We start from the raw sequence: 22,615 nt of genomic DNA on the forward strand, positions 1-22,615 counted from the left end.
AATGCAAAATCATGAACAAAACTGGTTTATAAATTGCAACCGGTAATTAGACTAAAGGTAATATCTATCATTTGAATAATAGTGAAAAAACATGCTTGATTGCACACATTGATGAAAGTTGGTTATGGCATAAGAGACTCTGTCATGTAAACTTTGATTGCATGGTAAAAATCAGTACTACTAAGGCAGTTAGAGATTTACCTAAAATTGTCAAACCTCACAATATAGTATGTAGGGAATGTCAATTTGGAAAACAAGTTAGAGCTAGTTTCAAAAGTATTCCAGAAAAATCCAATAATGCTCTTGATTTAATTCATACTGATTTATGTCGTCCAACTAGAACTGGAAGCTTACAAGGTGATAGATATTTCATGCTAATCATTGATGACTATTCTAGAATGTGTTGGGTCACTTTCCTTAGAGAGAAATCAGAAGCACTTGGAAAGTTTAAATTGTTCAAAGCAATGGTTGAAAATGAAACCAGTAAGAAAATCAAATGTTTAAGATCAGATCAAGGAGGTGAATTTACATCTAAGGAATTTAATGCATTCTGTAAAGTGAATGGAATCTGAAGACAACTATCAGCATCTCAAACACCACAGTAGAATGGAGTTGTTGAATAAAAAATAGAACCATCTTGGATGCTGCTAGAAGTATGTTATCGGAAGCAAATCTACCACATGTATAGTGGAGAGAGGTAGTAATTACAATGGTCTATACATTCAACAAAGTTCACATCAAAGGTGAAACTGGTAAGACCCCTCATGAATTATGGTTTGGTATTACTCATACTCTTAAATATTTCAGAATATTTGGAAGCAAATGTTACATTAGAAGAGATGAGTACATTGGGAAATTTGATCTTAGAAGTGATAAATGAATATTTCTTGGTTATTCATGTAAGAGTAAATCATATAGATGTTTTAACAAGAGATTGTAGAAAATTGTTGAGAGTACAAATGTAAAGATTGATGAACAATTCAGAGGAACTTCAAGGTATATAGATTTTGAACCGGCAACATAAATTCTAACAAATGAACGTAAATCAAATCCATTGGTATAGAGTGAAGATCCAGTTACACCGATATCATCTAAAAATTCCACTGTGACTGAGGAACAACTACAAACAAAGATACCCCGATATGCAAGATTGAATCATTCTGAAGATCAAATAATTGGAAACAAGTACAAAGGAGTTATGACAAGAGGAAGATTGGAAAATGAAGAGGTATGTCTTATTTCTCAAATTGAACCATCATCAATTAATGAGGCATGTGAAGATTAATATTAGACTAAAGCTATGGAAGAAGAATTAGAACAAATTGAGAAAAATAACATTTGGACATTAGTTCCCCGGCCTAAAGATAAAAATGTAATTGGAACAAAATGTGTATTCAGAAACAAACTTAATGAAGATGGTAAGGTTATCAAAAATAAAGAAAGACTAGTGTGTAAGGGATATTCTCAAAAAGAAGGAGTTGACTATAATGAAACCTTTGCACTGGTAGCTAGAATTGAGGCAGTTATATTATTTTTGGCCTTTGTAGCACACAAGAACTACAAAGTATATCAAATAGATATTAAATGTGTATTGTTGAATGGAGATCTTGAAGAGGAAGTTTACATTGAACAACCTGATGGATTTTCTTTGATAGATGACAAAGATATGGTTTGCAGGTTAAGGAAAGCTTTATATGGATTAAAGCAAGCTCCAAGAGCTTGGTATGCTAGATTGGATAAGTATCTTTTGAAAATTAGTTTTTCTAAAGGTAATGCTGATAGTAACTTATACTATAAAGTGACTAATAATGACATCTTGGCTATAGAAGTTTTTGTTGATGATATAATCTTTGGAGGAGAAGATGGATTGTGTAAAGACTTTTCTATTAAAATGCAGCAAGAATTTGAAATGTCTATGATTGGTGAAATAAAATTCTTTTTGGGATTACAGATTCCAAAGACTAACAAAGGTATATTCTTGAGTCAATCTAAATACTTAAAAGAGTTACTTAAGAAATTTGGGATGGAGAACACTAAACCGGTAAGCACACCTATGACTACAAATGACAAACTATCTTTAAGGGATTAATCTACACCTGTTAATCCAACAAGGTACAAATCTATGATAGGAGGTTTACTGTATTTGATACAAACAAGACCTGATATTATGAATGCAGTATGTATAGTTTCAAGATTTCAGTGTAATCCTAGAGAAAATCATGAATTGGCAGTAAAAAGGATTTTCCAGTACTTACAAGGCACTACAAATCTTGGATTATGGTATCCTAGAGATGAAAACTTTGACCTATGTGCATACACAGATGCAAATTAGGTAGGAGATATTGATGATAGAAAAAGCACCACTGGTAGAGCATTTTTTCTTGGAAGTAGATTAGTTTCTTGGTTGAGTAAGAAACAGAGTTGTACATCTTTATCAATAGCAGAATTAGAATATGTTGTAGTAGCAACTAATTGTACATAGGTACTATGGCTTAAACAAATGTTGATAGATTTTAAGGTAAAATGCAAGGAACCTATAACTATCTATTGTGACAATACAACAACAATTGATATATCGAAGAATCCGGTATTACATTCTAAAACAAAACATGTTTCAATCAAATTGAATTTTCTAAGGTAGAATGTTGAAGCAAAAGAAATAAAACTAGTTTATGTGAATACTAAGAACAACTTGCAGATATTTTCACTAAACCTTTGCCTAAGGAGAATTTTGAATATCTTAGAGAATAGCTTGGGGTCATACCCCCAGCATTAGATACTTAGAAAGTTGATATCTATCATCAACCGACATAATTAATAGAGAAATATTCTTACACCGGCTTTGATGAGGAAGCTACTTCACAGGGGGAGTAGTTGGTATATTTGTATTGATTGATATTTGTATATGAACCTGATTTTGTTGTAACTTTGGCATTTGATGTCAAAGGGGGAGTGATATCTATGGAAAAACACATTATCTTTTAGGGAGATTGGTATAGAAAAACATAAGGAAACTCATGTTACTCTCAAGGGGAGAGATTGTTACTTTAGGGAGATTCTTGGTTTCTATTTTGGCATTTTTGTTTTGGCACTTTGATGGTTTTTCCATCTTGTGTTGCCATCAATGCCAAAGGGGGAGATTGTTGGTATTTTGGTATGGTTTTGTCATTGATGTCAACACCTACTAAAACTCTAGCACTTTGGAGATCCAACAACATTCACCGGCAAGCAAGTGACTTTTGCACAGTCACCGGTATATGGTACACTGACAGGATATAATGATCGCTGGCACTTGGAATAGCATGGAAAACACTTGGTAATGTCGAAGACATTGTTTGGACATCTTATCTTGGAGAATTGTTTATTAGCATATCCATATTTGCATATTTATTGTTACTGGCAAATAGGTCCAAGGTTACATTGGCAAGCTTATCTTTTCCAAATCAGCATGACACGCTATGGAGATGATTAATTATTGTTGTAAATGACATGTTCAATTGGTTATTGCATCGGATATTGTATTTTTTGTAAAATCATTTTATTGTAATAGTTATAGGCTATGGTATAAATGTAAGGTCTTAATTCTAAGATCGAATGTGGAATGCGAAAAGGAATTGTGTGAAGGTATATGCGAGATTAAGTAGAGCTATACACACAAACATCATTTGAAGGTGAAGCTAGGTTTTTGTGAAAGCATATCAGAACACCAGTACTGAATCTAGCATATGAAGATGCTATTTTGAGTAGTACATTCTTATTGGATTTAACCATCCAGGTGTAGTCAGTGTGACTCCCATTTGTGTTTGAGCAGTGAGCTCTAGGTGCTTGGCCTTTTTGCATGTGCACACCCCATTTATGTACACTTACTATCTATAGTAGTATCATCTGATTGTGGGTAAGGTTTCCCACTGTGGTTTTTCCCCTTACAGGGTTTCCACATACAAATATTGGTGTTATGTGTTGTGGATGACTTTGTCTTTTTGTTTCATGCATTATTCTTTGTCGATATTACATTTATCTATTAAAACTATCCACTGGTATAACAAACTGGTTCACCAGTATTAAGTAATAATTTGGTTAAGTTGTTTTGGTTTAAATTTATATTGGGCAACTGATTCATCCCCCCCACTCTCAGCTGCCTCTGGGACCTAACAATGAGGAGCTATCAGTTTGGGACCATGTTGTAACTTTTGCATTTGAGATATTTAGATTGATACAGATCTACCCTAGGTCTGGACCGTGTTGAAAGTGCACACACTCCTCCAAAAATTCTCTGAAATGAAAAGGGTTTTTCCGTCTCTGCAAATGAAGCCAAAACCTACAATTATTATAGGATTTTTCCAAGATCAAGAGCACAATGAAAAGCATAAAAAGAGACAATAGAATGACAAGGACAAAACTATATTCTCATCAATATGCAAATGATCAACTGGATTAACCAATACAATCAATATAGGCCTGCTTATATAGGCAAGGCCATATGGATGTACGAGCACACAATTTTGACATTTGGCTCAATGAGAAACAAGGGTAGGTAAGAAATACTAGGGGTAGGTAGGAGAAATAATATAATATTCCACAAGAGGTGGATGACCCACCAAATGTGGAGTGTAACAACAAAACAAGACCACAAAAGTTGGAATTTCTCCTACAAGCTCTATCCCTATGTGCACACTTCCCTAAGTGTCTCAAATCCAAACTATGAAGAGATGCATTATCCTAAGTTAAGTAAAGTGTAATAATATCCAAAATGAATATTTATTAACACCAACACCCCCCCTTAAGTGCAACTTAGGGGAATGAAGACTCAAGTCAACAATGCAAGATGGGTCCTAGCTACTAGGCCATGATAGGTACCCATGTACACTATGCAAATGCAAGCAAAACCATGCAATTCAATCTCTCACAAATGGAGAAAAGGAGAAAACCCAGTGGGAAAAAACTCCCCCCTAAAGGAGAGATGAAAGTACAAAAGACTCTCAAAGAAGAAGGACAAAACCTCAAAGAGGAAAAAGTCCCCCCCATAAGAGAGGAAGGAGAAGTCAGCTGACCCCCCCTAATGACACATCCCGCACCCCCAAGAGAGCTCACAACTACTGGAACTTACTCTTAGTGAAAGGTTTGGTGAATATGTCAGCAACCTGCTCCACTATAGGACAGTACTACAGATCAATGACTTGCTCCTAAATCAGCTCTTGGATATAGTGCATATGAATCTCGATGTGTTTGGTCCACTGGTGCTGGACCGGGTTCTTCGAGATTGCAATAGCACTCTGATTGTCGCAATGTAGAACTATCGGTCGTGGAGTAGTGAATCCAAACTCTGTGAGAATCTACTAGAGCCAAATGGTCTCAGTCACTGCATTAATAGTGCCTCAATTCTTAGCCTTAGTCAAAGAGAGAGGAATAGCATGTTGCTTCTTGCTCTGCCAACAAATGGGGCTTGAACCAAGGTGAAAACTATAACCAGAAGTAGACTTATGATCATCAAGATCGCCAGCCCAATCAGAGTTTGTGTAACCAACCAAGCGAAGTCCTGTGTCTGCTACATAATGAATCCCATAGTGATGTGGATCCTGGATGTAATGAAGGATGCATTTGGTGGCTTTCTAATGAAGCTCATGTGGTTCCTGCATGAAGCGGGAAACCATGCCAACTGCAAATGAAATATCAGGGTGTGTATGGGTCAAGTAGATGAGACTACCCACAAGCTGATGATACAAAGTGGCATCAACTGGTGGAGAAGAACACTGAGCCTCAAGCTTGACTCCTGAAAGAAAGGGAGTCAAGGCAGGCTTACAATTAGCCATATGAAAGCATGCAAGTAGATCAAGAGCATACTTGGGTTGTGATAGTGGAATCCTCGAAGGTGACTGTGAAATCTTGATCCTGAGAAAGTAGTGCAAAAGACCCAAGTCAATCATAGCAAATCTGGAATGCAAAGCAGATTTGACCCTACTAATGATGGATGCAGTACTCCCTATAATGATCAAATCATCAACATAGAGCACAAGTATCAAGTGAGAGTCATCTTATCACAAAATGTAGACATTCATATCAGAATGACACCTAGTGAACCCTGTGGAGAGAAGAAAGGAATCCATCTTGGCATACCAAGCCCTAGGGGCCTGCTTAAGGCCATAGAGAGATTTCCTTAGTCTGAAAACCAAGGAAGTATCCTAGATGAAACACTATGGTTTCTCCATATAAATCTCCTCATCAAGATCACCATGAAGAAAATCACTCTTCACATCCATCTGATGTATAGCCCAACCATGAGCTGCAACAATAGCAAGTGTCAAGTGAATGGAGTTCAACTTGGCTACAGGCGCAAAGGTCCTAGTATAGTCAACACCTACAACCTGAGAGAAACCTTTCGCAACAAGTTGAGCCTTATACTTATCCACACTACCATTCACTGCAAACTTGGTCTAATAGATCCACTTACATCAAACCATCTTTCTTCCCTTAGGGAGATGGACTAAATCCCATGTGTTGTTCCTCATCAAGGAACTATACTCTTCCTCCATAGCTTGATCCCACTAAGGAACCCCTAATGCTTCTCGAAATGTCTATGGATCAGAAGTGGTAGCAATGAATGCATGTGGAAGATCCTAATGTTGTGATCAAGTTCTTTATGTTTCTGAAGGATCCCCAACAAGAGAACCCGTGGACTCAAGTGTCTGTCGAGCCCAATGAGGTCTAGGTGGAGGTGGAGAACAAGGCTCCTCAACTGCAAGTGGACCCTGCAGAGGTGTAACCCTACGAGTCAGAGTTGAAGGAGTCTCATCATCTTAATCACTAACATCACTATCCACAATGGAGTAAGGTGGAGGAGGTAGAGAGGCTAAGCTAGGAGAGCTTTCCTCAAAGTGAACACTCCTCTCAATGAACACCTCATGTGTCTCAGGATCCATCAATCTATATGCCTTAACACCCTAGGGATATCCAACAAATATGCAAGGTCGACTCTATGGTTCCAATGCCTTGCATTTTTGTGGAGGTATACGAGCCCATGCTGGACACCCAAAGACTCTGAAATGTCTCACAATCAGTTTCCTACTAGCCCAAGCTTCAAAAAGAGTAATACCTTGCAAAGCTTTGTGAGGTACCTGATTTTGGATGTGTGTGGCACAACTGATAGCCTCAACCCAAAAGGTGGGATCAAGAGAACATGCATGTATCACACAACTAGCCATTTGTTTGAGAGTTCTATTCTTGCGTTCTACAACTCCGTTCTATTGTGGAGTGTATGCAATAGAATGTTGAAGATCAATCTCCTCAAATGTACAAAAATCATCAAGTCTTTTGTTCACATACTCCCTTCCATTATCTATGCGAAGAATCTTGACCACTTTCCTGGATTTCTTCTCCACACAAGTCTTGAAGTCTTGAAATCTATCAAATACTTCACTCTTATGAATGAGAAAGTAGACCCAAGTGAAGCGGGAGTAGTCATCAATGAAGGTGAGGACATAGCAGGCCTTGCTAAATGAAGGTGCTAGAAATGGACCTGCTACATCACTGCGACCAAGTTGAAGAACTTCCAAAGCTCTCCAAGCTTTCCCTTTATCAAACTTCTCTTCAGGATGCTTTCCCATGGAACAACCTGAACATACACCCTCTAAAAAATTGATTCAAGGTAGACTTGTGACCATGTCTTTAGTGCTTAGCTACTAAAGATAGTGGTAGTTGAGGTGACCAAACCGCTCATGCCATAGCTTACTTTCTGAATTTGAATAAGTAAGCAAGGCCCTAGAAGGTGAACTTGGCACAAAGTGGGATAATGAATAAAGCCTTGAGTTGTCATTGACTTATCCCACTGCTACCAAGGCATCATCATCAAGTTCCTTTACCACAACTGAATCTGGTGTAAACTCAACCTTTTTCCCATTCCCATAGTGAGTAATTTGGTAGATAGAGAGAAGGTTGGTAGACAAGTTAGGAACATAGAGAACATTCTCAAATGTTCCATCATCCATGTCAACTGAACCTTTCCCTTCAACCTCTACTTGTGTATCATCACCTATGTAAATGTGAGGTACCTTAGATAGCTCCAATGAAGAAAACTGCTCCTTTGTAGAACCCATCTGATATGAGGCACCTGAGTCAAGTATCCACTATGGTGAAGAACCTGTAGTAGCCACAAATGCTTGCCCTTTTCCCTTAGACTGTGAGGAAGAGGAAGGAGTTGAATCCTTCTTTGTGTAGGTAGATGGCAAGTTGATGTTGTTTTTCTTGAGAAGATTTGTCAACTCATCAACTTTCTTGGTGTGGCATCGATGCTCATCATGACCATACTTCTTGCAATATGCACAAGTTGGTTTATCCTTCTTAGGTGGTGTCCCCTTCTTGGAAGAGGATGAAAAATCGCCTTGAGATGGAGAGGATGATTGTCATTTTTGCTGTTGTGGCTTAGACTTAGAGTGCTTCTTCTTTTTGTTGTAATCTTTACCTTGACTTCCTTGATTCCCTTTATTAGCCACCAAAGCCTTGGACTTTGAAGACTTGAGAAGTCCTATGTTCAGCAACTTAGATTGTTCCAATATCAACATTTTTGTGAAAGCATCAAATGAAGGCATAACATAGGAATTCCCCATTGTCAAACAATGAGTTTGGAAGCTAGACACAAATGCTGCATATTCTGATGCAAGCTTGTCCAACAAGTTGAATATCAACTAAGCATCCTTTTTGCCAATTCCACAATCCTTAAGCTTTGCTCTTAGCTCATTTTCTTTGGTGACATAATCTTGGATTTTATCAAAACTCTTGGGATCCAAGTTGGTGAGCTCATTGTCAATCTTATAACCTCTGATTTCATCAACTTGACCATACAATTTCTGAAACATATCCCAATCATCTTTGATTGTAGTACACTTTTCAATATGAAAGATGAGGTCATCTAATACATACTTGCACAAAGTTCCAAGAGCCATGCAATTATTAGTGAGCCATTCTAATTGAGCATTAGGATCAACCTTAGGATTAGGTGGTGTTGCTATTGTTCCATCTATGTAATGCTTGAGAAATTTATGAGGACTCATTGCAAAAAAAAAAAGAAAGAGCACAAAGAGAGGTACAATCTCACAAGACACCCCCCCAAATTCACTCAATCAAAGAACCCCCTCAAAAGTGATGATTTGGCACTTTATACTTAGTGCGTATACAATGGGCCACTTGCAAAAAATGGTAAAGTGGCCTTCTGAATTCAATTTTACAACTACCTCAATAATGCCAAAAGAGACTCAAACTAATAATGCAAGAGATCTAAACTAAGATTCAAGCACTTTACAAGTACCTAATATGCCAAATAAGACCAATATCTGAAAGTATAACTTCCACTCAAAATATCTAAAATCTGATCATAGATTATGAAAATAGATGAAAAAAAATGCACTTTCAAAAAAAATGACACCTAAAAAGGAGGTCGTATGGGCTCAAACGAGGCCTTTGAAGTTGTAGAATTGGGGATTGGATAGGTACAGCTGAGAGAATCCAACAATTCTAAAAAACCTATGCACCAAAACTAGAAAATAACCACACCACTGCGAAGATCATGAAAAATTAGCCCAAATCAAAAAAATTGCACCCAAAAAGGAGCAAAATTGAGCAAGTTATGAGCCTCCAAAGTTGGCCCAAAAAACTAAACAGCTCAATGGAGCGGGGTCTGTGAATTTCCAAAAAATTGATTGGGTGCTGACTATGCAAAAAAAGCCAGGTGGTGTTGATTAGGTGCTGACTATGCAAAAAAAATAGGTGGCACTGACTGGGCGGTGACTGTTGGCAGTCGCCAGAAATCTGTCAGTCCATTCCTGGAAAAGTTTTACTGTAACCGGGAAATTTTGGCAGCAGCTGGGAAAGTTTGGCAGCGATCAAAAAACAGTGGTCGAAAGGGCTGCCAGAGGGCCAGCGGTGGCGTCGACGTTGGGGTTGGGAGGTCCCGACGGTGCCGTAGAGCTGGGCGGCGCGGGAGCTGGGTGGCCGGCGGCTGGGCAGCACGGGAGGTGCGCGGGTGCTAGAGCTAGGCAGCGTTGGAGCTTGGCTATGCGCAGCGATAGGCGGCGGCGAGTGGCGGCCTGTGGGTACTGGCGGCAGCAGACTGCGAGCAGTGGCCACTAGGGCCGGAGCTTCCGGTGGCCGATGGTCACGGGGCTATTGGAGCCAAGGCTTCCGGTGGCTGCCAAAGCCTGTGCAAGTCTGACAAGCCTATAGGAAAGGTACAATGGGCAGGGGGGTCTGCGAACCCCCAAAAACCAAAAAAAAAAAATTTCTTTTTTTTAAAAACTTTTTGGATATAATTTTTTTTTTTTTTTTTCAAAATTTGGAAAAAAATTTCAAAGAAAGAAAATAATTTCTTTTTTTTTAATCTGAAAATTCTGTACTGTACCGCCCAAATTGGGCAAAAGATTCCTCCACCCCCAAAAATCAATTTTTGCCAAAAATGGTCGAATTTATACTTGATTTTTATGGAAACGGCCTCCCGGACGCAATGGTGAGGTCAAAAATGCTCCAAGATGCCTCCAAAAAGTTCAATTCCTCAGATCCAAAAATAGAAGCCTTCCATGATGTCTCCAAAAACCAATCAATGAAGCCCCAACAACTCTGATACCATGTAGGATTTTGCCAAGATCAAGGGCACAATGAAAAGCATAAAAAGAGAGACAATAGAATGACAAGAACAAAACTGTATTCTCATCAATATGCAAATGATCAACTGGATTAACCAATACAATGAATATAGGCCTACTTATATAGGCAAGGCCATATGGATGTACAAGCATACAATTATGACATGTGGCTCAATGAGAAACAAGGGTAGGTAAGAAATACTAGGGGTAGGTAGGAGAAATAATATAATATTCCACAAGAGGTGGATGACCCACCGAATGTGGAGTGTAACAACAAAACAAGACCACAAAAGGTGGAATTTCTCCTACAATCTCTATCCCTATGTGCACACTTCCCTAAGTGTCTCAAATCCAAACTACGAGGAGATGCATTATCCTAAGTTAACTTAAGTAAAGTGTAATAATATCCAAAATGAATATTTATTTATACCAACAATTATAGGTGCACACCTGCAACCTACACACAAAAAAGAAGGGAAGAAGCATTGTGGATAGGGGTTTGCCTTAGTTAAACCTTAGTTGAGGAATCAACCTTGAAAGTGTTGGTATTTTGGTATGGTTTTGTCATTGATGTCAACACCTACTAAAACTCTAGCACTTTGGAGATTCAGCAACATTCACCGGCAAGTTAGTGACTTATGCACAATCATCGGTATATGGTACACCGACAGGATATAATGATCACCGGCACTTGGAATGCCATGGAAAACACTTGGTTATGTTGAAGGCATTGTTTGGACATCTTATCTTGGAGAATCATTTATTGGTATATTCGTATTTGCATATTTACTATTACCGGCAAATAGGTCCTGGTTATGCACCGACAGGTTTATCTCTTCTAGATCAACATGACATACTATGGAGATGATCTATTATTGTTGTAAATGCATTAAACCGACATGTTCAATCAGTTATTGTATCAGATATTGTCTTGTTTGTAAAATGATTTTATTATAATATCTTGTAGTGCCAACCTACAAAAATTGGTCTTAGGCTATGGTATAAATGTAAGATCTTATTTGTAAGATCAAGTGTGGAATGCGGAAAAGAATTGTGTAAAGGTATATGCCAGAATAAGTAGAGCTATACATGCAGACATCATTTGAAGGTGAAGCTAGGTTTTTATGAAAGCATATCAGAACTACACCAGTATTGAATCCAACATATGAAGATGCTATTTTGAGCAGTATATTCTTATTGGATTTAACCATCCAATTGTAGTCAGTGTGACTCCCATTTTGTGTTTGAGCAGTGAGCTCTAGGTGCTTGGCCTTTCTGCATGTGCAGACCCCATTTGTATACACTTACTATCTGCAGTAGTATCATCTAATTGTGGGTAAGGTTTCCCACCGTGGTTTTTCCCCTTACAGGATTTCCACATACAAATATTGGTGTTATGTATTGTGGATGACTTTGTCTTTTTGTTTCATGCATTAATTCTTACCGGTATTGCAATTATTTGGTAAAACTGATCACCGGTATAATAGACTGGTTCACTGGTATTAAGCAGTAGATTGGTTAAGTTGTTTTTGGTTTAAATTTATTAGACAACTGATTCAGCCCCCCCTCTCAGTTGTCTCTAGGACCTAATAGATAGAAAGTAATTGCAAATGCTTAAGTGCAAATAATGGAATTGTATACCTTGTAGATCCGTAGTTTGTTGATGATGGTTTCTTTGCTTCTTGAATGTAATCACAAGTGTTGCATGAAATGACATGTAACATGAAAAAACCTTAACACACACACATGCTTGCAAATGAATGTTGTAATGTTACCCCAATGGATGAATGAAGAAGACATATGTAGAAGAAGACTTGATGGATTCTTGAAGAATTGAATGCTTGATGGAGACTCTTCTCTTGTATTCCACCTATTATGTATTTCATGTATTTCCTATCTATGCAAATAAGAGGACCAACTCCCCTTTTATACATACCTCAAAATATTAATTCATTTCATGAAAGGCTGACATCAGGGGGATTTGGAATCCTGAAATGGAGATAGGATTAGAGGGACCTATCTTGGGGGCACCCTAAGAGGGGGGGATTGGGGTGCCATGTCACTATCCTAGGGGGGACAAGGGCACCGCATCCCTATCTTACCCTATCTTGGGGTTTGAACAAGGTCTTGAGGCCATATCAGGGCTTAAACAAGGAGAGGTTTGAGGTGAAAATGCATAGAGAAGTCTTAGTTGGGAAGGAATATGTTGTCACCAAGTTAAGGACCTCAAATATGGTTAAAATTGCTAGGGTTGCAATTTTATGACACTACATTTAGCCCCCACTTTAGTGGGAGTGTGGTTTATGCCAATACTATCGATAAAGTAGAAGAAATAGAGATGAAGATGAGAGATGCATAGCAATGCCATAAGGAGTATAAGACATCACTAATTTTGAGGAGGAAAAGCCCCGAATCCTAGTATCTTAACTCACCCAAACATATGAAATAGTGCACAAAACAAAATGGAACAAGATAGAAAAAAAAAAATAAAGCGTAAAAGACACGACAAAAACAAGACACAAGATGAGAAACCAACTAGCCTAAGAGACCTCAATACTGAGATGTCTCAACAACTAATTAGGACACAAAGACCAATGCTATAACATAAAGATGAGTGATCACATAAAAGAGAAAATATGACATTATCCATGAACCATCAATAGAAAAATTATGCGTTCATGAGAGGAAGGAGAGAGAGGACATGAATACACACTTTGGTGATCCATGAGAATAAAGGAAAACATGAGAGAAACTATGTACATCTTGCCCCTATAACTAGGTGATCCATGGAGAGGATATGGAAATCTAGCCCCCAAAGTCTATTTGGGTGATCCATGTAAGGGAGGAGAGTGGGAACACCATTAGTTCCACCCAACCTCAAGTGCGTGTGTGTGCAAGTGAGGTTAAAAGAACCTCATAGGAGTCTATGCCCAAGTATGATACAACCTATATAGAATGTATAGTACAAGTGTAAAGAAAGGTGTGATATCTCTCTCTAAGAGTCTATGCTCTGGTTCCGAGAATAATCACCCTACAAAAGAGAAAAGTGGCATCGTCTCTCTCTAAGATTTTGTACTTTGGTTCTGATAATGACCCACTATACAAGGAAAAAGTGATGACATCTCTCTCTAAGAGTCTATGCTCTAGTTCTGAGAATAACACACTTTACAAGGAAAAAGTAGTGTCATCTCACTCTAAGAGTATGTACTCTAGTTCTGAGAATGACTCACTGTACAAGAGAAAAGTAATGACATCTTTCTCTAAGAGGCTGCCCTTTGGTTCCAATAATGTCCCACTATAAAATGCATGAGAGAATTATGGTACAAAGGAGTAGTGTTTTTGCCCCCCCCTTAATATGTCAACATAGATTGACATTGATACATTAAGGAAAATAGAACAAGGATACCTACCTTCATCACAAAGAATATATCCATTATGAAATAATATAATAAATCCAAGTAAGAGAGGGAATTCCCTTCAAGTAAGGATAATATAGTTGAAAAGAGATATCTCGTTGTAAGTGTAAAAGAGATCCTTGGAGGAGAAGAGATCTTTTCATAGAAGAAATCTACGTCCAAGAGGATTTTTCTTAGACAAATATAACATCTTCTAGAATGAAGTGCATAAGAGAACAAGAATTGAATCCTTCCTCATATCACTAGGTGAAAGGGATACTTGATGAATGATGACTCACTTTTAACCTTATAGGGATGGGTGAATTTAATATAGATATACATTACCAAGTGTGAAAGATATTGTAGTCAAGGACTTATACCTCTTGTATAAGAGAGAACCCTTAAGTGGACAACAACAATACCACACAAGGAATGACATCAAGTAATAAAACTCACACCATCCATAAAATAGAAAAAAGTGAATCCTTAGAGAAAGAGAGGGAGATATTATTGCCCCCAAGTGTAGGAAAATGAGAAAAATTACACTTCTAGAGATAGATTACTCATAAGAGATGTATCATTTCAAGCAAGGAATACATCCTAACCAAGGAATAGACATGCGCTCGCATGAAGGATAACTCCATTCAAGAAAAATATTAGGTTATGAATAACACAATAGAAGAGGTAATTTGAAAAGAGAGAGAAATAAGGAGGTTCACAAAATTTCTCTAAGGAGATATTGTTCATAATAGACATATAGTTTCAATCAAGGAGAAGATCCCACTCACGGAACATACATGCGCTCATATGAAGGAAAACTCCATGTAAGGAAGGACATCAAGTTTATGAATAATGTACTCCATAAAGAAAATAGTGAAACTTTAGAAAGAGGAAAAGGAATATTCTTGCCCCCCAAGCATAGAGGCAAGAATAAATAGACTATTATGTTTCTCACTAAGTATGATTGCACCTGAAATTGTACCACCATGAATGACAAGGAGCCCCCAATTGGTAGGCTAACTATGCCACATAGTGAGGAGAAACATAATAGGAACTTGAATGTTATTTTAAATGATCATGATGAATATGCCATTAATTGTAAGATCTTATTTTTAACATGCTTGAATCAATATAATCTTGTATATGTGTTTTCAAAGCTTGACACTCATTAGTAGAATGGCCATGGGTTTGATGATATTTACAAAAAGAAGAAGTTTTAGGATGTTGTTTATGTTTTCTTCTTCATTTAGGAAAAAGAGGAGACATTAATTTATAATTTAGAAGATTTATCAGCACATTTTCTTGTTATAACTCAAAATTAGAATGAGAAGGTGTGGATTTACAAGACAATTGAGAAGAAGATGTTGACAAAGGAAATTGTAATTTCTCATGACTTTCTCGCTCACATTCAAGAATTTGTCCATTGCATCCATGTGTATGTTCAAAAGAAGGTTTACTCTTAAGGGGAATTGGATTGAAGTTTAAAAGAGGCCCAATCAATTTAAAGATTTGTGTTAAGAGAAAAATTTGGAATATGAAATTTAGGCATTTTAGACTTTCTAGAAAAGGTATGAGTGAAATCTAAGGACCCCCAATCATCCTCTAAGAGTTCTTATTTAAGAAATTATTTGGTCAGAGATGGTATATTTGAGTGAATTTAAGAGATTATTGTAGGAACTAAGAAAGCATATGATGCTTCACTTATGTTCTCATCAACTACCTCATTTGTATATGTGTAAGGCACAACATGATAATCAGGAAGAAAATTTTGTTTCCTAGGAACATGAATGGACTTGATTTGACTTTTATTAGGCTCTTTATTTTTGGAAGAGAGAGCATTATGATGAGAAATAATATCATCCTCTTGTTCTAAGGTATCTTTATGTTCAAGACATTCATTAGAAAAAAGGACTAGATCATATGTAATTAATGCTTCATCTTTAGAGGGAAGATCATGAAAAGAAGGTATGGTATCACTAGGATAAGTAGCCATAATATAATCCTCTTGCACCAAATAATCCTTATGAGGGAGGTACTTTCTAGGAGAAGAAGGAACACAATTCTCCAAAGATTCATCTTTAGGAGGAAGATCTATGAAAGAAGTGTCCATATTCCCCTTTTACACCAATGTGCCCTCATTAATGAGAACAATTTTGGGAGAGGGTACATCATAGCTATGAATGAAAGGGAGAACTAAATTATCATGATATGCATGAAAGGGAACATCATGAACATCTTTAATGCAACTTGAAATTGAATTAGAAAAATAATATAAGAACTCCATGTGCACTTATGATCGAACAAGAAAATCATACGTCATTTAACTATAATAATGTTCACCCCATACATGCATAGAAAATTGAATAAAGGAGGGAAATGGAATTGGAATGGAAAAAGTGAAATTTGAAACTTACAAAATAATTGAATAATTCAAAATTCTAGGAAAAATGATTATTCAATTAAAAGAATAAATTGATTGTAAGAATAATAATGAAACCTCCTAGGAAATTGTAATTTAAAATTAGGATTATGTAGAAAAATTACCTCTTAATTTTAAAATTATCCAAAAGAGATTAAAATTAGGGGCTATTGAAAAACCTCTTAATTTAAATATTTAAAGTTGTTGAATTGAAATTTTAAAATTTAAAATTAGGGCGTGTTCTTAATTAACCACTTAATTTTAAAGTATATCTTGAAAATTAAAATGTTGAAAGTGGAGATTGTTTTTTTATTTTAGAGAGATCAAAATTAGACAAAATTAGCCAATTTTATAGATTTAAGCAAATTAATACAGTCACAATAGTCTCACAAAATTTCAGGAAAAAAGATAGGGACTGTGTTGAAAGGGCACACAGTCCTCCCAACCTTTTTGGAAACTTTTAGGGATGAAAGCTACGTTGATTTGAGAGCTAATCCCCCAAAAATGATTGACTTTATCATCTCTAGATAGTTGAAATTAAGGTTTGAATGTTGAAATAGGACCCTATTAGGATTTTGAAAAACATAAGTAATTGAATTGTAATTTTGAAAAAAGGCAAACCAAATGAATAAGGCCACCTTAAATAATATTTAAAAGACTGAAATTAGTTGAGATTGATTGAAATTTGCACAAAATCTAATTAAATTTGAAAATTAGGGTTTTAGGACCTAACCACTAAATTTTGAAATTTTGAATTTTGGGAAAAGGAGGGAAATTGAAAATTTGAATTTTTGGTAAGAAGACAAGTCTGAAAAATAGTGATAAATCTAAAAGTTGAAGTAAGATCCAAGTTTTGCACAAATTCAATTTGATCTAGATTTTTTGTAAATTGCAAGAAATTCAAACATTCAATTTTGAATTTGTTTTCGACCTTAGGAGGTTTAAAAATTGATAAAATTAGCCAATTTCTTGGATTTAAGCAGAAAAATATAGTCAATTATGACTCCCAAATTTCAGGAAAAAAGCCAGGGACCATGTAAAAAATGCACTAGGTCTGACCAAATTTTTTCAATTTTTTTTAGGGATGATAGATATTATGATTTTATTATGGAATCCAAAAAAATAGTTGATTTGGGGATGTCTAGATTGGTCAAATTAGTAGTCAAAGGTCAAAGTAAGATATTCTTAAAAATTAGGGTTTTAATGTTTAACCACTTAATTTTTCAGAATGAAAAGATAGATTTGAATTGTAATTTTGAAATAGAAATTAGATCTGAAGCAAGCCACCAAAATTCTATACTTCACAAGCTTAATTTCCTCAAAATGAAAAATTGGGGTTTTTATGCAATTAACCTCTAAATTTTGCAAAAAGATCAAATTTGCAAATAAAATTTGAAGGTTCAAATTGCAATTACTTAGATCTAACAAACAATAAATCATAATTAAGATGTAGGATGTCGAGTTCACCAAAATGTAAAGTGGAAAATTGAACCGTAGTGGTTCCCCATCTAGGAGAGAGAAAGGAAATCACTAAGATGATTTTTACTTGGGAGATACTTTACATTCAAAAGAGGGATTGAATCCACTAGATCCAAATCCAAGAGAATCGAGGATGTGAATTACAAGTGGATTGTAAGTGTTGGAGTGTAATTTTCCCTCTTTTGTAAGTAGAAGAGTTGACTTGTTGACTATGTAGAAAAGAGAGATAAAATGGGTGAAATGAGGGGCTACTGGTTTGAGATTGTGTTGTAACTTTGGATCTAAGATATTTAGTGTTATATGGATCTGCCCTGCAAATTTGGATAAAATTCCTCAAGACCGTGTTGAAAGTGCACACGGTCCTCCGAAAAATCCATGAAATGAAAAGGGTTCTTTCGTCTTTGCAAATAAAGTCCAAACCTACAATTATAGTTGTGCACTTGCAACCTACACATATAAAATAAGGAAAGAAGGGATGTGGATAGGGGTTTTCCTCAGGTAAACCTCGGCTGAGGAATCAACCTTGAAAGAATTTAATTGCAAATTTTTAACTGTAAATAATCAAAATGTATACCTTGTAGATCTACAACTTATTGATGATGGTTGCTTTACTTCTTGAATGTAATCACAAGTGTTGCATGAAATGGCATGTAACATGACAACACTCTAACACACACATATGCTTGCAAATGAATGTTGTAATGTTGCTCCAATGGATGAATGAAGAAGACACATGAAGAAGAAGACTTGATGGAGACCTTTCGCTTGTATTTCACCTATCATGTATTTCATGTATTTCCTATCTATGCAAATGAGAGGACCAACTTCCCTTTTACACATGCCTTAGAAGATTAATTCATCTCACCAAAGCTCGACATCAGGGGGATTTGGAATCCTAAAAAGAAGATAGGACCAAAGGGACCTATCTTGGGGACACCCTAAGAGTGGGAATAGGGGCACCATGCCCCTATCCTGACCTATCTTGGGGTCTGGATAGGGTCCTAAGGCCATCTCGAGGCTTAAACAAGGAGAGGTTCAAGGTGAAAATGTAGAGAGATGTCTCAGTTGGGAAGGAAGATGCTATCGCCAAGGTGAGGACCTCAAATATGGTTAAAATTGCTAGGGCCACAATTTTACGACACTACAGGTACATAGAAAACTGATTTGAAATGATTTAGGAATGGAGTCTCCTTGAGTAGTAATGAAAAGGAATTCTTCTCCTACTCCATGATTTGTATATGAGTTGTCAAAATATAATTTCTAGCTTGTGGTTGTTGAGATTGAAAACAATGACTCATTAAGAAAGTCTACCATCAATGGATGACTATCTTGTATGGGTGCCTCTACCAGTTGGTCTTCTATGATCTGTCCTTTGATGACTTTTCTATCGATACATTCTATATTAATTTCACTGAGGATCATAACTCACTTGGCTAGTCTTCCAGTTAATTCTCCTCTATTCAATAGGTACTTGAGAGGATCAAAATATGGAATGAGTTGGACTTTATGACTCAACATGTAGTGTCTAAGCTTCTTGGATGCAAATCTCACTACTAGACATGTTCATTTCATAGGTGTATAGTTGAGTTCATATCCGATGAGTGCTCCAATGATGTAGTAGATAGCTCTTTCTTTACCTTTCTCATCATGTTGTGCTAGGAGAGAACACAAAGAAGAGGTCATTGTAGATATGTACAATAGTAATGGTTTCCCATGTACTGGTGGAACCAACACAAGTGTTGATAAAATATAATCTTTTAATGCTTGAATACCTCTTGGCATTGTTATATCCATTTGAAGGTTACACCTCTCTTCAAAAGGTGTTGAGATGGTTGGCACTTGTCTACCAATTGTGCAATGAAATGCCTTATGGATTGTAATATCCCCTACAGACTTCTCAATTTCTTAAGTGTGGTGGGCTATGGAATTTCCAATATATCTTTCACCTTTCTAGGATCTATTTCAATGCCTCTATTGGATACAATGAACCCCAATAGTTTACTAGATGTTACTCTAAACACACACTTTTTTGGGTTTAGTCGGACATTATATTGCTCAATCTTATCAAATATTTTGGCCAAGGCATCAAGATGATCATCCCTAGTTGTTGATTTGGCCAACAAATCATCTGCATAATCTTCCATGATACTATGTTGTTGGATATTGATGTTGCTAGGATATGTTGTTGTCATTTATGTCAACATATTTTGGTGTTGCAAAGAGTTGTTTGGTATTCTAGTGATTGCATTGAGCTAATATGGATGGCTTATCTATTTGGGATGCTATAATAATTTATTCCTTATTAGTTTCAGTGATCCAAGAGATTGTGTCATGCCCAAAATTTAGGGCAAAAAATGGAACAATTTTTTTTTAAAACATACTAAATTAATTAACAAGTTCACTCTCGTGTCAAGCATTAATGAAATTTCCATTATTAAATTCAAGCTAATTCTGAAACGAACTAAGCATCGATAAATTGTTTAATTTTAATTGCGGAAAAACTAACTGGTTTAATTTTATCTCCAAGAGATACCTAGTCATTAGGTTTATTAAATTAATCAACCTATAGGAAATAGGAGAGGAAAATTAATCAAATCTCCAATATGACTATAAAGTCCAATCAACCTTTTAAAATTTCCTCTTTATTACTTGCTTCAAAGTATAACCAAAATTATATAAAATATATATATATATATATATATATATATATTTATATATACATATACATATATTTATAATTAGATACTTAATCCAAAATATGATCAAGATTTATATATATACATATATATATATATATCCATATATATATAGATACATATATATATATATATATATATATATGTTAAACATTTAAATTCTAATTCAAAAGCACATTAATTTGCTATATATTAAACCATATTTTCCCCAACCCTATTTAGGTTTCCATTATCTTATATATATATTTTCGAATCTAATTTATCATGGTATTCTTAAAATCCATTTGCCCTAGCCCCACCCGGGCTAGGGTTTATCCCATATATTTTTTTTTAACAGGGAATTATCTTGCTGGGCCGAAACCCTTGGCGGCCATGAAATCCCTTTTTTTTGTGCAGGTCGCGGGAGTTGGAAGGTGGGTATGGCCGCGCGCCACTGTGTGAGCGCACAGTGGGCGCCGCGGCACCACTGTGTGCCCACACAGTGGGCGCCGCTAGCGGCTCCCCACTGTGTGCCCACATAGTGGCGGCCGTGGCCGTCCACTGTGTGCCCACACAGTGGGAGCCGAAGCGGCTCCACTGTGTGTGCACACAGTGGGCGCCGCACGGCCCTCACTATGCATACACACAGTGGGATCCGCGAGGACCCAATACAATTTTTTTTTTTTTAAATTTAAAAAAAAATATATAATGTATAAATATATAAATATATATATATATTTTTTTAAAAGAGATTTACATGCAAAATTTTAAACTAAAATAATAAAGGAAAAAAAAGCATTAAGTTAAATCAGAAATATATATATATATATATATATATATATATATATATATATATATATATATATATATATATATATATATATATATAATTAATAAGCTTTTAAATCAATGCTAACTAAAATACAATTTAGAATACTATTCAAAAGATACAATATACTTTATCTGGAATAAAAAGAATATCATTGATTTTTTTTTCTTCTAATAAAATATTTACATAAAACAACTTTTTCACCAAAATACTTAAAATCTTCCAGCATCAATAAACATTCTATTTTGCCACAAGTAAAATATAGATAAAATTTATATGAAAACAATTCTCTTTATTTTTTTTCCATAATTCAAAGAATCTTTTGCATGCAACACAAATTAACTTTTCTTTTTCTAAAAAACTAGAAGTAGAAATAACAAGCTTTTCTTTTTTAAAACATCTCTAAGATATTCTACCAATTCACAGGATGTTTCTCTGAATAGTCACAACAATAAAACTTCAAGTCTACTTTCACAAATTACAACTTGCTTCTCTTTACTATGAATGAGGCATACTTCTATAACAAATTTTAAACAAATATCTACAACTGAATTTAAGTATCTTCAATAACAATCTTTTGTGTCTCTTTCATGGTTCCTATTGTCTTTCCTTTGAATTTCCTGCATAATAGAAAACACAAATATGACCATGGAGTGCTCACCTCCCAGCCTAGGCTAACTAGTAGCCACCCCCGAGCTCGGAGAACCAATTCCTAGACGGGTAACAAATAGGCAAACACATAGAAAGCAATGCATACAGATTTTCCAGACACATTCCCAACTTGGCTTTCACAACACCACACTTTGGTGATGAACATTTTCAAAGGGTGGTAGTGGACCAATACCCTGAGGAGAACTGCAAGTATGAAATAAACAAGAAGCCACCTCATGGCACAATAACAATATCAAAAATCTCAACCCCTTATTCCTTATGCCCCCCAAAGGCATTCTAGCCTTATATCCCTCCTTATGACCCCCATTGCACAACCAGGCCATGCAGCAAGGGTCACACAAAGATCCCTTGTGATCGCTCTCAAAAGAGAGTCTCTCACTCGAGGGCTATCACTGCTACCACCCTCAAGATCCTCTTCTTCCCAAGAGTAAGAGATCTTGAGAAAACTCCCAAAACACAACATTTCATAAAGCAAAAATAACAAGAGATTTTCAAACATAAACTTTCAAGAACACAGA

This window comes from Cryptomeria japonica, chromosome 3 (assembly GCF_030272615.1).
Source record: "Cryptomeria japonica chromosome 3, Sugi_1.0, whole genome shotgun sequence".
Lineage (NCBI taxonomy): Eukaryota > Viridiplantae > Streptophyta > Pinopsida > Cupressales > Cupressaceae > Cryptomeria > Cryptomeria japonica.